The sequence below is a fragment of the Eupeodes corollae genome, chromosome 1, assembly GCF_945859685.1.
Source record: "Eupeodes corollae chromosome 1, idEupCoro1.1, whole genome shotgun sequence".
Taxonomy (NCBI): Eukaryota; Metazoa; Arthropoda; class Insecta; order Diptera; family Syrphidae; genus Eupeodes; species Eupeodes corollae.
Window position 1 is genome coordinate 15,565,475 of NC_079147.1, and position 15,430 is coordinate 15,580,904.

At 29.0% G+C, this 15,430-nt stretch overlaps 1 protein-coding gene across 1 annotated transcript in view; it reads left to right on the forward strand.

Annotated features, from left to right (window-relative positions):
• The first annotated feature begins 5,208 nt into the window (after positions 1 to 5,208).
• LOC129938652 (major royal jelly protein 1) overlaps positions 5,209 to 15,430 on the forward strand; it is a 68,605-nt gene continuing 58,383 nt past the window's right edge. The window contains exon 1 of the mRNA XM_056046324.1: positions 5,209 to 5,584. The gene's annotated coding sequence lies outside the window, so the exon portion shown is untranslated. The remainder of the gene's footprint in view (positions 5,585 to 15,430) is intronic.

Consider the following 15,430-nt stretch of genomic DNA (forward strand, 5'->3'; position numbering starts at 1 on the left):
TAAACTGTATTTTCTTATTCAAGGAATAAAACCTTTCAAAAAATGATACTAAAATATTTTATATATATTTGTTTTTCGAGTATAAAACAGATTTTGAAATAAAATTTATTTTATCATTTATGCAAAATATTACTTACTCTTGTAATTAAAAAAAAAAAAAACTTCGATTGACAGTGTTTTTTAAAACATGAAAACGTACAAGAATAAAAAAACTCATAAGACTAGTTTTCGACTCAAGTTTTATGAGAAAAAAAAGGTATTGACTTCAAATTTTTTAATGTCACACAAACTGTTATCATACATTTTTTGTTAAACTTTTAAACAAATCGACAGACGGGCACTGGTCCAAAAAGCAGTGTGGGTCGCAGCCCAGCCTACTTTTTTATTAATAGAAACAGGACGGGTTTTTTAAGAGTTTTCATAGGAAAAAGCAATTCGAAATAAAACTGCGTTAAGTTATGGATTTCATTTTATGTAAGGATTAAATGAATTAATAACTACCTTAGAAGCTTGAATGTCTTAAAGATTGTTTGTATGTATGTATATGTACTGACGAAATAACAATCAACAGAAAGAGAAAAACAGACACACTCTCGTGATTAGCTTTTTCACATTTTTATCATATTAAAAAAATCTAAAACTTAATCTAAAAATGTTTCGACTTAAGAAGAATTTAAATCTTGTCTTAAACATAAATTATGTATTACTTACATTAACCTACAATTAATGTAGGTTCTGCGAAAAAATATTTGAATGAAACTTTCGTGTCTTGTCAAAAAATGCTTAATGGTTTTTTTTCTTCCACGTGAACTAAGTCAAGGATTGTCTCTGTGGCGTCGCGTCGCGTCGTTGTTGGTCAACCAAACAAGCTGCATGCATTCTAATTAATAAAATCAAGTTTCAAGATCAAAAACAAAACAAAAATACACTTTAACCAGTATTGTTCGTTGATTTTAATGGTTCCAATAATATAAAGTGTTGATACTGTAACAAAAATATTTTTAACTTTATTTTTATTTATTTTATTTGCCCACATGTCTGATATTTATAATATTATAAAATATTTTAATAATAACAACTGGATATAGTTATTTTTGGTATTGTGTTTTGATGAAATCAATTGAAACAAATTCAGTTTAATTCAATTCAAGCCAAGTCAAGTCAAAGTGAAAGGATTGGTGGTCAAAGTTTTTAGCTTGAACAGAAATCAAGTCCATTGAAGGAAGCTGGTATAAAGGTGCACACCTGTTGTTAATTTTGTTTTTGTTGTTATTTGTGTTTAAATGAAATAACAAAAAGACAAAAGGGTGTCATTTGATTGATTTGTACAATTTATTCAGTTTTTACAAACGGTCTTTTGTGGATAACGCAATGGTACTGGAAATGCCTTCAAGTGTTAAAGTCAAACGAAGATTAAGTGACATTTAAAAGTTTTTTTTACTTAAGAAAATGTATAAGCGGCGTTTGTATTGCTTTGACATTGACTGGGTTGTAAACCTAACATCAGGCCTTTGGTGATGGTGCTGGGAGTGAGTGAGTCCATGTGTCGAAATTAATTTAAACACTTTCTCCTGATTGATTTCCTTGTTTTTTGGGAAGAACTTTCGGTTTTCTTTCTTAACAGTTAGTAACTCAAATCAATGACAACATTAACATCATTTTTTTTATATCATATCCCCTTTTATATTAAGACTTACCCACTTCTTTCTTGAAATTCGTCACATCATGGTAAAATCGTAACTAAGAAGTTACCAAAGTTGAAAATTGGTCGTCTACTCTACAGGTGTATGTATCGATGTTTTTGTATTTTTCTTCTTAGATCAAGTTCTTATTCTATAAATGGCTTCAAATGTCAATTGAGGTAAGATCTTTCAGCACGAAATCTTTTTCAGGTTGTTATACAGAACCTAATACATACCTATACCTCTAAATGTAGCTATAGACTGGTTGCAAATACAAAGACGACGACGTAAAGTGCAAGTTCTTTTTTGAAATGTTGTTCCATTTGGGTGTTAGTCATGATATGGCAATTGAAAGTCAAGCCTTTTTTTTAAATTTAATGTCAACACAACACACCCACAGAAAACATTTTGTAGATTAAAAGGTTTTGGTTATTTTTATTTTTTTTTTACAGACATTCTTGAAGTTTTGGTTTTTTGTGTTGCAGTTTGAAAGTTAAAAGCATGTATCATTTACCCACCTTTAGGAGTGCAAGCACAGAGTTCTGGTATAAAAATCGCTAGATAGAACAAATTTTGCTTAATTTCCACTTAGTCGAGAATTCAGCAGAGAGTATACTTGAAAACGTCAATTGGGGCGCATATGGGTTGAATCTTGAAGAGCTTCTTAATAAGGAGTTTTTGTAGGAAAAGGTTCTCTAATGATCTGATAGCTACATTTATGGAGAAACAAAGTTAATTACCTGCACTTGATATTACAATAGAGAAGAACTCTATCTAGACAGCAAACTCATTGATCGAATATGCTTGGACTTATTGGCATCGTTAAGGCACTTTTACGGCTTTTTTGGATGAAAAATTAACCTTTCACACGGTTTAGTTAAATTTATTTTAAATATTTTTTGATCTGATGCTAACAAAATAAAAAGAGTCTGGGATGTGACCCACACTGAAAACTTCCCATCCCGTCTGTCGATTTGTCTTGCTTAAGAGTTTGTCTATATGTACTCGTATCAATTTTTACCAAATTCGCGCACTATTTTTTGTAGATTTTATTTCTTATGAAAAAACGGACTGTTGAATTTTTATATAAAAATTACTGAATACTGAAAACAATATTTTCTGTGAAATAAAATAAGTTTGAAGCCAATATTTTAAATTTTTGAAAAGCTATTTGAGACGAAAGTAAATTTTTACCAAGTTTTAGTATTGTTTTTTTTTAGAGTTTTATTTTTTGTAAAAAACTGTCAGTTCGAATTTTTTAAAAATTTTACCAAATGTTGAAAACAATATATCTTATAAGATAAAATTAGTTCTAAGCCAATATTTAAAATTTTTGAAGAGATATTTGAGTCGAAAATCAATTTTTACCAACTTTTATACATTTTTTTTTTAGGTTTTTATTTTTTTGTAAAAAACTGTCAATTAGATTTTTCTCAAAATTTGTCCTAGTGTTGAAAACAATATTTCTTAAAAAAAATAGTAAGAAGCTATTATCTCAAAGTTTTTAAAAGATATTTGATTCAAATATCATTTTTTACCAACTTTTGTTAATTTTTTTTTTCGGTTTTTAATTTTTTGTAAAAAAAAACTGTCAATTCGATTTTTTCAAACTTTAACTGAATGTTGAAAACAACATTCCTTATAAGATAAAATTAGATTGAATCCAATACCTACAATTTTTGAAAAGATATTTGAATCGATATTCAATTTTTACCAATTTTGAGTAATGTTTTTTTTAGATTTTGATTTTTTATAAAAAAAACTGTCCATTAGATTTTTCTCAAAATTTTATCAGATGTCAAAAACATTATTCTTCGTTGCACAAAATTGTTTTGAAGATGACATCATATTTCAGTCGTAAAATTTTGGAGGTGACAAATTTTTTTTCAGTTTTATTGATTTATAAAAAAAACCGTGACATTGATTTTTCTCAAAAAATATACTTGTGTGGTATCACGTTATAATATATTATATAAAATTTAAGTCAATTCTCTAGCGTTTTTGGTTCGTAAGATATTTAGGGTTAACCAAAATGTTCACCTTTTTTTCAAACTGCTATGGTGAAAATACCACCCACGCAATTTTCTTGAAAGCCCTTTCTGCATCTTTATGCCTTATTATCTGTATAACAAAATTTATTTGAAATCGATATCTCTTCTGGTTCTTGAGCTATGGACGACGAAAAAACGTCGCGAACGTACGGACGTACGAGCATACGTACACACGAACGCACAAACATCTTTCTAAAAATCTTCTATTTCGACTCTAGGAACCTTGAAACGTCGAGAAATGTCAAAATTTGCAATTTGACAAATCGGACCCATTACAATAACTTCCTATAGGAAGTTAAAAATAAAATTTTAGAGAATATTAAAAAACCTATCGGTATGTTTTTGAGAAAATTTCGAATTTTCGTTTTTTGACCTAAAAAATTTTATGGGGACCACTGTTAGTTTTGATTTTAAGAAAAATTAATAGAGCGACTAACGCGAATCTGCTCAAAACCTTAACTTCCATGTTTGAACTCAATCGACCCAATGGTTTAGGCTGTAGGAGCGTGGACAGACAGACAAAACAGACCGGATGGAACGGCGGGACCCACTTTTTTCGACTTCTCTACCATCGTAATATCATGTTTGATGCAAATCTCGAGTTGGCAATTTTTTATGAATTTAAAACTGGCCATATAGTTCCTATATGTCGCAAGTCAAAAGGATGAATATTCAAGAATAAACTTTTGGCCAACTATCAGATAGATTATCTTATAGTATGTTTGTGACTCTGGACAAATGTTGTTACCTGCAGTTTCCTAATACCTGACCAATGGAACATGTAAAAATATTATTATAAACAATATAGCCAAATTCATTATACAACCAATTTATTTTTATTATCAATACCCTTATAGATCTTAAGGTTTGCAACCTTATTGGTCTTCATACCACTAAAGATAAAAACTCAGTTGTCTAAATGCCATTATAACAAACCTTCAAAAAACAAATTGTTAAGCAAATCCACTAAACTCCTAAGCCAGTGACATTTTGCAGACAGCCAAAAACGATAGCCATCAATTTATTATCGACGAGAACAAGAATGATATTTATAACTCTCCATTTGACACATGTGAAATTTAAACCATCTTTTTAAGAGAAAGATTATTCGACCTACATAACAATACTAGAAGAGTTTAAATAACACAGAGCTTTCTATGCTCTCTTATAATACTCGTATAGTCTCCTCAAGTCAACCCAATGGCCATCGTCTTCGCCTCCGTCGTCATTGAAATGAAACCGAAAGTTGGAACAAATGATGTGAATGCACCAACTCCAGCATAGTTTTAGTGGATGACAGACCAAACACAAGACTCAATAGGCATAGCTTCATCTAGTCCACAGGTAAATATCTAAGCTAAGAAGCTTGAGTCTATATAGCATGCCAAAGGTTTGGCACAAGCGGACTAAGCTTCATACATAACATAAGACTATAAGACTCACTACGGGTCCAAGCCATTGTTGCGGATATTGTTTCTTAACAGTCAGTTCGCGGTCTTTGAGTTGTTCGGTATTCGGGCGCTTGAATTAATATTCCTCGGGGTTTTCGTCTTAATTCCGGTTTAATTTGTTGAAAGTGTAAAATCTTAAATAAAATTCAACTGTTTTGATAATAAAGAGTTGCACTGATAGCGATTTTGTTCACTTTGATAAGTGAAGTGAAGTGCTGTGGAGTGATTATAAAATAAGATTTAAATACGATTATAAAAATTAAATAAATAAATTAAAATTGTTAAAAATTAACCCCATATGTAAAGTTGATCAGTTTACATTCGAAACAATAAAAAGGATTTCTTTTCTGTGGATACAAATTTTACAATTTTGGATATTACCAACTATTACTAAAATAAGGCAAGCATTATGAAAATATTTGTATTTATTTCTAATTATAGATAGAAACCATCCTGTGTTATTAATTACTTTATTAATTTAAAAGAAAGAAACAAATGGATTCATAACAATTTGTATTTTAATGATTACAATTAAATTCCTCTTACTTTTTTTTTGTTGAAGCTTATAAAATTAATCATTCTTGCGTTTGATTTAAATTACCACTGTAATTTTCTTTCAGCTTTTTAATGATCAATAAACAAAAAGGGTTTGAGATAATTGCTTTTTTTACATTTTGACTAATTTGTGTAACACTTTTGATTTGCGAACGGTGGCGTCTTTTAAAAATCAGATATATTTGATTTAAGGTTTAACAAACTATGATTTTAGTATCTCTGTTTATCAAACGAATAATGTTTATTTTGAAATAAGATTGTCATCTTTATATAATTCACCTGACTCTTAAATTTCAAGATATTGGTGCTGATTTAAAATCGTTAATTTTGTTTTACAAATGTCCTGTGAGATAATTAAGCAGACTTTTCTATTTTTTTAAGGACTCAATTTTTTGAGAAAAAACATGCAGAAATGTAATTCATAAGGTTCCAGTGTCTTTTGGTTGTGTATTTGAAACAAACCTATATCCCAACGAAACTTTAAAAAAGAGCTTAGATATTACCGACTCTAACAACTTTTAAGTTTTCTAATGATTTTTTCCTGTTATAATCTAATCAAAAATTACTCAAAGTGAAATAAATCAATCAAAAATTATAGTCTAGTTTTTTGAAGTTAGTATTACTTTTAGGATGACTTCAAATCTTGTAGTAAAAACTGTTAATTGATTCTTTCTATAATATGTATGAGGTGTTAACCCATTTTTTTTAATAAAAAAAAATCAAACTGAAGTCAAAATCATTCTATGTTTTCAACAAATTTGAGTGAAGAATTAATTGTTTAGAGTTTTAGGCACATTATTATTTTTTGTTAAAAGAGTATGAGTTTTTAAATAAAAGTACAGAACGCCATTAGTAAAAGAAATAGTTTTTTATGTTTTCAATAAAATTTTACTAAAGTCGATAGAATTGTTTACACATGAACCAAATTATGTATTTTTTTAAATTGATACAATGACTTTGAATGAGAAGTTACAAATATTTATTATATTTATAAAAATAATATTATTTTTGTAATGTAATTAAAATAAAATAATAAAATAAACAACATTGCTTGAGTGGCCTAAGACCAATATTGTATGTAAAAAATCTTTTCCAAACATATTTTTAAAAAAGATTCTGGGATGCGACCCACACTGATAACTGCCCATTCGTCTTTTGATTTATTTAAGCGAAGACGAAATTTTATTAAAAACAAAAGTTATGGGACAATATGTTTTTTTGTTTTATTTTAGTCGAACATTTTTCTAAAAAATCAACTTAAAGTTAGCAACAATATTTTGAATTAGATAGAATGAATTTTATTTCCAAACCTGTTCCTGTTTTAAGTCAAAATCTCATTTTTTCCAATTTTAGTAACAGCTTTTAAAAGGTTTTATTTGCTTTTATTTCTTATATAAAAAAAACAGATCGGATTTTTAAGGACCATTATCTTACGTTTACAACAAAATAAAGCACAGAATGACATCAGTTTGAAGCCAATACTTTAATTTATTCACGAGGTATCTTGAATTAAACATCATTTTTTTTTTTTTTTTCAAATTGTGTGTTTGTTTTTTAGATTTTAATATTTATCAAAAAAATGGCAGTTTGATTTTTATAAAAACTTTATTAAATGCTGAAAATTATATTTTTGTTTAAATAAATCAATTTAAAGCCAATATATTTAAATTTTCCAACTAAACACGGGTATTATTTGTATAACAAAATGTATTTAAAGTCGATAACTCTACTAGTTCTTGAGATAAAGACGATGAAAATGGTACCCTGGACGTACAAACCTACGTACATATGCACACACAGACATCTCTAAGAAAATCTTTGATTTCTTAATTTAGATTCTATGGATCTTGAAACAAAGAGAAATTTAAAAATTTTCATTTTGAAAAATCTGCACGATTAGAATAAATTTATATGGGAAGTTTATAATTTTTGGAACTTCAATTAAAAGTGTTTTCTTAAAATATTTAAAAACGAGATTATATTTTTTTGGTTTCTAAATGATCGCCTATATTTAAACTAAGATTGAAATTTCAAAATTAATCAATATTCTTTGTTTATTACAAAGTTTTGATTTCGTTTTGATGCAGAAAATATCTTAAGAAACATTTTAAGAATTGCTTTCCATGTTGTTCGGTTTCTATAGTCGAATCGGGGGCGTTTAAAGACCAAACTTCGTATTTTTTTTGCCACCAAATCTATCCAGACATTCATATCTATTTAGAAATAATATTGTGACTGTTTTTTGTGGTCTCATGTTTAAAAATTTAAAATATGTTTTATTTATGATCACTGATTTGGTTTTAGTTAAATGAAAGTATATATTTTATTTTATAAAAAAAGTCCTAGTCTTGAAAAGAAAATATTATGAACTTAGAAAAAAGCTCAAGCCTCATTCGGAAGATTTATCTAAAATCAGCTCATCTATAATCTTGGTTCCAGAAATTATTTCAAGGATTCACTGAGTTATGAAGAGATTTCCCTAATCTTTAAAGCAAGATGGGAAGTTCTCAACTTAAATGGAAGTACTTACAATGGTAGTTTTAACCAATTCTGTGTTGTGTGCAACTTAAAATCAAAAGAAGATTTTCTACATTTCATTGGTATCTGTCCAATATTCAAAACTGAAAGACGCTACTTTTTCGGAAAAAATACTCTTACCCTACAAAAGACTATAAACATCCTTAACTAGTATATTTGGAAAATATTAAATACATTTTTGAAAGATGTTACAAGTATAGATTGTTATTAATGACAGAATTCTATTAAATTTAAAACGTATATAAATTTTAAAAATTCTTAATTAATTTGCTTTGTCAACCTGGCTGACGACATAGCATAGCATCTGAATTCAAAATATTGTATAGAATTTTGTAAATAAATGTAAATAAATGAATTACTTACTACTACTACTACTACTACTACTACTACTTCTACTACTACTACTACTACTACTACTACTACTACTATGAACTCTAAAGTCGTTCTTTATTATGAAATGTTGTATTCAAAAACGATTTTCAAGGAACCAAATAGAGATGCACATTATTAGTAAACTGTTAGTTAAGCATAAAAATTCCAAATATGAGCGCAAAATTTCGAATGTTTTCCGATCCCGTTAATAAAATGAAAAACCTTTTACTTTTCAGTTAGTAACTTTGCAGTTTTGCAAAAAAAATCCTATTCTGAAAAATTAAAGTGAAAAGTTTTTCACAAAGTTTGCAAAGTAAAAAGACCTTTCGCATTTTAATTTTTTAGACTTTATTTGAAAAATAAAAGTGTTTCTCCAATATTTAATACAATTTTGAAATTAATTCGTATTTTCGTTGCAAATGAAATCAAAGATAATTTTTAATTGTTTCCAATAATAGACAACAGATATTCGATTATACATTTTGTTATTCGAACATTTTTTTTTGTGGAAAATCATTTAAAATATGAGTATATCAAAGTTAATTTTAAGTTTCACTACTCTTTGATCACTTTTATTTACTTCTTCATTTTTAAAACGGTTAAATTATTTTTGTAATAGTTTTCGACAGCTTTTCAAAACAAAAACCTGTTTGAAAATAAAATTTTTTCTTTGCATATTACTGAAAAGCTTAAAATACTTTAAAAAAAATAACAACACTTTTCACTTTTAAGAAAAGACTTTACATTTTGCAATTTTAAGTTCCGTTTAAAATATTTTACAAAGAGGAAAAAAGGTGAAAAGTGTGAATAAGCACTCGATTTCTAAAAGAAAAAATGTTTTCATTTTTTCACTTTGCATTCATCAAATTTTTTGTCAGTTTGCAAAACTTTCTTTTCTACAGAACTATAAAATCTGATAAGTGCAACGTGGAAAATGAAAATGGCATTTTTGCAAAGTGCAAAGTTAAAATTGATAAGTTTTTTTTGCAAGGACTTTGCAAAAATTACGCTGTTGCGCTTCACAAAAACTTTAAATCCAATGTTTGCAAAGTCAATTTTGAAACGTTTAACAAAAGTCAAAGAAAAAGATCAATTTGCAAATTTGCGCACTACAGCGCTAATTGGATCTCAGGCAAGGTTGTCTTGAGATCGCCATTTCTACCTTGCAAATTTGAATTGTTATTCCTATCCTCATTAAAGTCAAACGTTTTAGGTAAGAAATAACCATTGAAAACAAAAATCGGACAGATGGGGATATGAACATAATTTAACGTCTTAATTGCAACAATTCATTTATTCATGGTAAACGATTTCGTCATTGAAAAACTAAAATTTAACTAGAAGATAAGTTAAGTAGTAATGTTTAAGTAGAGAATATTTACAACTCATAAGTTACAATTCGAAACCAAATATAACAAATGTTACTCTCTTAATCGGTTTTTAATCTCGAAACAAAACGTTTAATGACGAAAACAAATGTATTAAGACAAAATTATGAAAAGATTTTGCAAAAATGTTCTTCGTGCAAACTGAAATTTGCAAAGAATATCATGGAACAGAATAACTTATCATTTTGCCAACAAAACCAATTTGATAAGTGCATAGTTAAAATTTGATAAGTATTTTGTAGAATAGGGCCCTTTTCTTAAACACTAAGATTTCGGGGTTGTGTTTTTTCTATTATATAAACAATCAAGATGTTTTATAAATAAGTTTATGATGAGGTCACAATAAGATGTTCGTTTTCAAGCAACACATCAAGAATGTAGAGTGCTTTTTACAAAGGCCTTTATACCTTCTGTTTTATATCGATATTAAAATTTACTGACTTGGTTTTACAACCTAGATATTCACAATTGCATAAATACTGCTATAAGAAATTCAATATATTTTTTTTTGTAATTAGAAAGCAGATGATTATTTATTGTAGATTGCCGAAACCAGCTCCTTAAAAATACCCACGCTACTTTCTGTGAATATGAATATTTTTATAATAACAAGTTTCTGTCAGTTTTTATTTTATCATAATACCGCGACTTCGCACATTTTCAAATTAAAACTCAAACTAAATTCAGTAGTTTAAAAATAAAACACTCGTCATAATGAACTCAACTGAATCGCATATTTTATCTTACTATAGATAGATACATTTATATTTAGTTTATTGAAAAAATTGATCATGTATTTTTGATTTCATTAAATTTTGATTTTATTATCCATGCGGTGGTTATCAGAGACATTAACAAAGTAATTTTAATTAAAAGAGTTGCGCCAAATGACACATTTTGAAAAGTTGCAACTTCAAAGTTTCAGTTAAGGATATTTTTATTATCGAAAACTAGATACGTAAATTATTGACCATATCGAAACGAAATCATAAAGTAACGAATTTATTGGTAATTATTTACAATGTATCGAAGAACTGCAAATAGTCTGCGTTAATGGGATTTAAAGTTTCGGTTTTCATGTTATTTATTATTTTCATGAAGGCGTAACAAATTTGAAATATTAGGACGTCGTCGTTATTTTGTTATACATGTTAAGATTCGTCTATTTAAATGGATACAACGGAAATTTTTGAAGTTTTGTAACAAACATTTTAACAAAAATCAATAAAGTTTAATAGTTAAATGCTCAATTGGACGTCGATCTGTAGAAACGGAAACATTCATATATTCATTAACGGAAAACAAAATTTATAAATTTATTGCGTTTTAACAGCTGGCGGATTAACAGTAACGAGTAAGCTTCAAACGTTTTTTACTTTCATCGGTGTGTTTTAAGGAAAAAAGGTTTTCATTCCAAGCTTGAATTAAAAAATGACGGGAAATGAACTTATTAAAATAAAGCAACTATCAGTGTGCCTTACGTCCAGAAAAACTTTATTTTTATAACAGCTTCACAAAGAAGATAAATTCGACTTTATAGTGTCGGTTATGAATTGATCTGTTCTGTACTGATAATTCCAAATTTGTATTTGTAACCTGAATTCATTTTTTTTTAATTTTCCTAAGCCAAAGATATAAAAGTAATTGAATTGCACTGAAAAGTCTGAAAAATATTTATTTTAAGACAATTGTATCCTGAAATCTTTTCAATCCAATGATATTCTTTTACTTTGCTAAGAGCTCAAGATAATATAGAACATTACAATCATGGATCTCAATTCCTTAAACTACTTCAAAAGGGTGTTTAACAATACTTAATGGTTGAACAAAAGATGATATGAAAAGACACTTAACTTTCATAGGTGGTCAGGGCAAATGAGTGATTGACTTTTGTTTGTGTAAGAGAAAAATGGATTAATTGTGTCAATTGATTCGAAGTTGAAAACAAAAACTTTCTTAGATCACATACCTCTTGTAGTTGAATCAATTAATGAAGTTTTACCTTCAGGAGTAAATCTGAAAATACTCCTTCGTCTATCTTGAAAAGTTCAACATAATTTGAATAACTCTTTAACAAGCCTCGAATAGTCTACCGAAACACTTTTAAATCAGCTTACAAAACAATATTACCAACTGCATTAAAAAAATAATACAATACACAAATCGAATTTAAATTAAAATTGATTAACAATAATTGCTTCAAAGCTCGTAAAAACTCGTTCGCAGTTTTAAGAGCAATTCGTTTAAGCAACGATCAAAACCTATTTTTATTTATGTACCATAAATAAAATATGTTTTGAAGCTCTGAAAGCGTTTCTACTTGGTAACAATCCTAACTCAAAAGTTTTTTTTTGGAAATAGCTAGGAAAAATAAAGAAGTTAATTGCAAAATCGGAGTCAACGTTTCTGGTAATAAGTTTGTAAATAACTTCAAATTTGTCTTGCCAAAACTTCTAATCTGTCTTTGACTGCGATATCACAAACCAGGAGAAGAAGGCAAAATTCTTTCCACAACGCACATTCCTTCTTCCTTTAAGAATTCTATAATCTACCCGACAATTAGAGATTGCTAGAAATTATGGAGGAATATTCTTCATAAAAATATTTTGCGGTGTTATGGTTGAAAGGTTTGAAAAATGGTTGGAAGGCAATAACTTTATATTTGATTTCTAGGCAAGCTTGAAAAGGAATTACTCTACCAGTAGATCAAATATTTAAGCTCATCTCCACCATTGTAAAAGCGTTGCAAGCTAGGAATACAAAGGTTTATGCTTTCTTTGTTGATTTCAAACCTTCTTACTTACTTATTTACTTACATACTACTTAAAATATGTTTCTTTGAAAGCACTTTTAGCTACCACATATTACCTGGATATATTCTTTTATATATAAAACAGTTTTTAGTCACAAAACTAAACTTGAATTTAATAAGATATGACGTAAGCAACAAAGCAAAGTCATAGACTTTGTTTTTTAATATCAATCTGGAAAAAAATGATCGTTCTCAATCTTCAGCTCTAAATTTTCGACTTATAACGATGTGAAAAGATCAAACCTTAAAATTTCACATTACTAACATTTTTTAAAGTAAGTCAATAAAATAGGCTTAATTTTTGATTTATTCAAAAATGATAAAACACACAAATCGTATTTTGTGCATGTCGTCTGTAGTTTAATAAAATTAAGTTGGAATAACTCATATTATTTTTTTTTATAAACAAATTAACCTTTAATTCATATGCAAAAATAAATTTAATGAATAATAATCGAGCTTATTTGAATAACATATTAATAATGAAAGTATAATTTTCATGTTAATCAGAATTATTGATAAGCGATTTCCGTAAAATAAAACATATTTACGTTCGTAGTTTTTTTTTTATTTTAACTTTTACATATATTTTTTGAATCAAATTTGACTTTTAACATTTGTTTGAGGTTTATGATCAGCATTATCAACTTATAGCTTTTTCATACCAAACCCAAAACTGGGTTTTCGGCAAAAAGTTTTCGACCCGCCAATGGTTCACACCGAACATTTACACGTTTTCATTTGACATTTAAATTTGTTTAACACCGGCTGTCAAATTCTGTATTGTTGAAAAAATCATTTCAGAGTGAGCCGCAGAACTTTCAATACACTCTGCAATGAACTAAAGGATCTGGAAATGCAAGATACGAACTTAAGCCTTATGTAGGTAATTATCAAGTTGGTTTTCAGGAAGATAAAGTTCTAAACGAGCTCCAAAAGAACGATTGGGATCCCGTCATTGAGTAATTTGATAGGAACATACAAAAACTCCCAGTATATCACCACCCACCGTCTCGAATGCGGATAAAATGAAAATAACCAAGCACTTCCTTAAACACAGTGAAGATGTTCTAAATGACATGTTTTCTATCAAAATTAAATTATTTGAAAATTCTTGAAGTGCAAACATTCTCCTAAGGATTTGTCTTTGCCGTCGTCACCCTTAAGTCGATAATCCTTTTCTGTGCTGTGATGGAGCAGCACATCATAGCAGACAAGGCCGTAACACTAGTTCGTGTCGAAGAAGAGTTTCAACTGAAGTTCTGGGATCGGGTGGAATGGGCTCACGCTATAACCAACAAGAACTACAAGCTCGCTTGGCTGCAGTTATTTGTTTACTTCAACCGGTCCGAACAATTCACTAAGGAGAAGTTAATTGTCTAGAAAATATATCATAGAATCAACAACAAACAAAACCAATACAATAAAATTAATTTTATTTAACACATTTTCTACTTCTTTCACATTAAACTCAATCCAAATTATTGAGCTTGTGACTATTGCTTCTGTTGGCCAAATGTGCCTTCAAAATCACTATTTATTGTGGTTGCGAAGATTTTGAACGATTTCGTGAAGGTCCTTATGGCCGGAGTAGAAAAGGTTACTAGTTCCAGATTCGTACCAACACTGAAGCTATTATGATCAGCTGCAATTTCTCCATGGCTATTTGGCTTCTTCCTCGCCTCGCCTGGACTCGCCTGGCTTCTCCAAAGCACTGAGGATCTTCTTGATGTTGGCATCGATGTCCATCAGGGGGCGATAGTCCATTGTTGTAGTTTCATTCTTGGAACAATCATTCCCACATTGGAAAAATATTTTGGCACACATTTTTCTAGCCCGCTGTGACTTAGCCTCAACCAGAGATTTTCATTCATACTTATTCTCCTCCACAAATGAACTTATCTCCTTTCTCAATTCTCCCAAACCTTTGTGATTGAATGGAGTTAATGGAAAGTCTTTCTCCAGGTAGGAAGCGAAACAGTCGAACATATTTGTGGCGAAAGAGTTCGAAGACTCATCCCTTGGAAACGTCATTTCGAATTATAGGCAAGTCTTCCTCGTTCTTGGGGTCGTAACGCCAGTAGCGATAGTGAATCCCGGTTCCTCACTTAACAAAGAGCATTTGAAACTCTCCACATTGACAAATTTTCCATATTCTGTAAATAAAAAACAAAATTAAATATTTGTTTTGACAACAACCATCAGCTGTTTTGTTTACATTAATTTGTGTGCTGAATGTTTCGAAAGGTTTGTTTTATAAGTTCAACTTTGAATTGCTACTAGTTTTCGAGAAGTTTAATATAAAACGTGTGGTGTACCAAAAATGTATGGAAAAACTCGAGTTTTCGATGTAAGTTTTCGTCCAAAACCTTTAATTTTGCGAAAACCGGGTTTTGGGCTTGCTGTGAAAAGCCTTTTTACGTCGCTTACAAAACCAAAGTCTAATTTTCAACTTGTAGCTTAAAATGCGTTTGGCAAGGAGAAAGCTGAAGGTGAAACGTTTTGGAAACACAATTTTGTAGTTAGGAGATTTTTTTCTGATTACTTGACGTAACACTCATTAGGTTATCATTTTGACCGT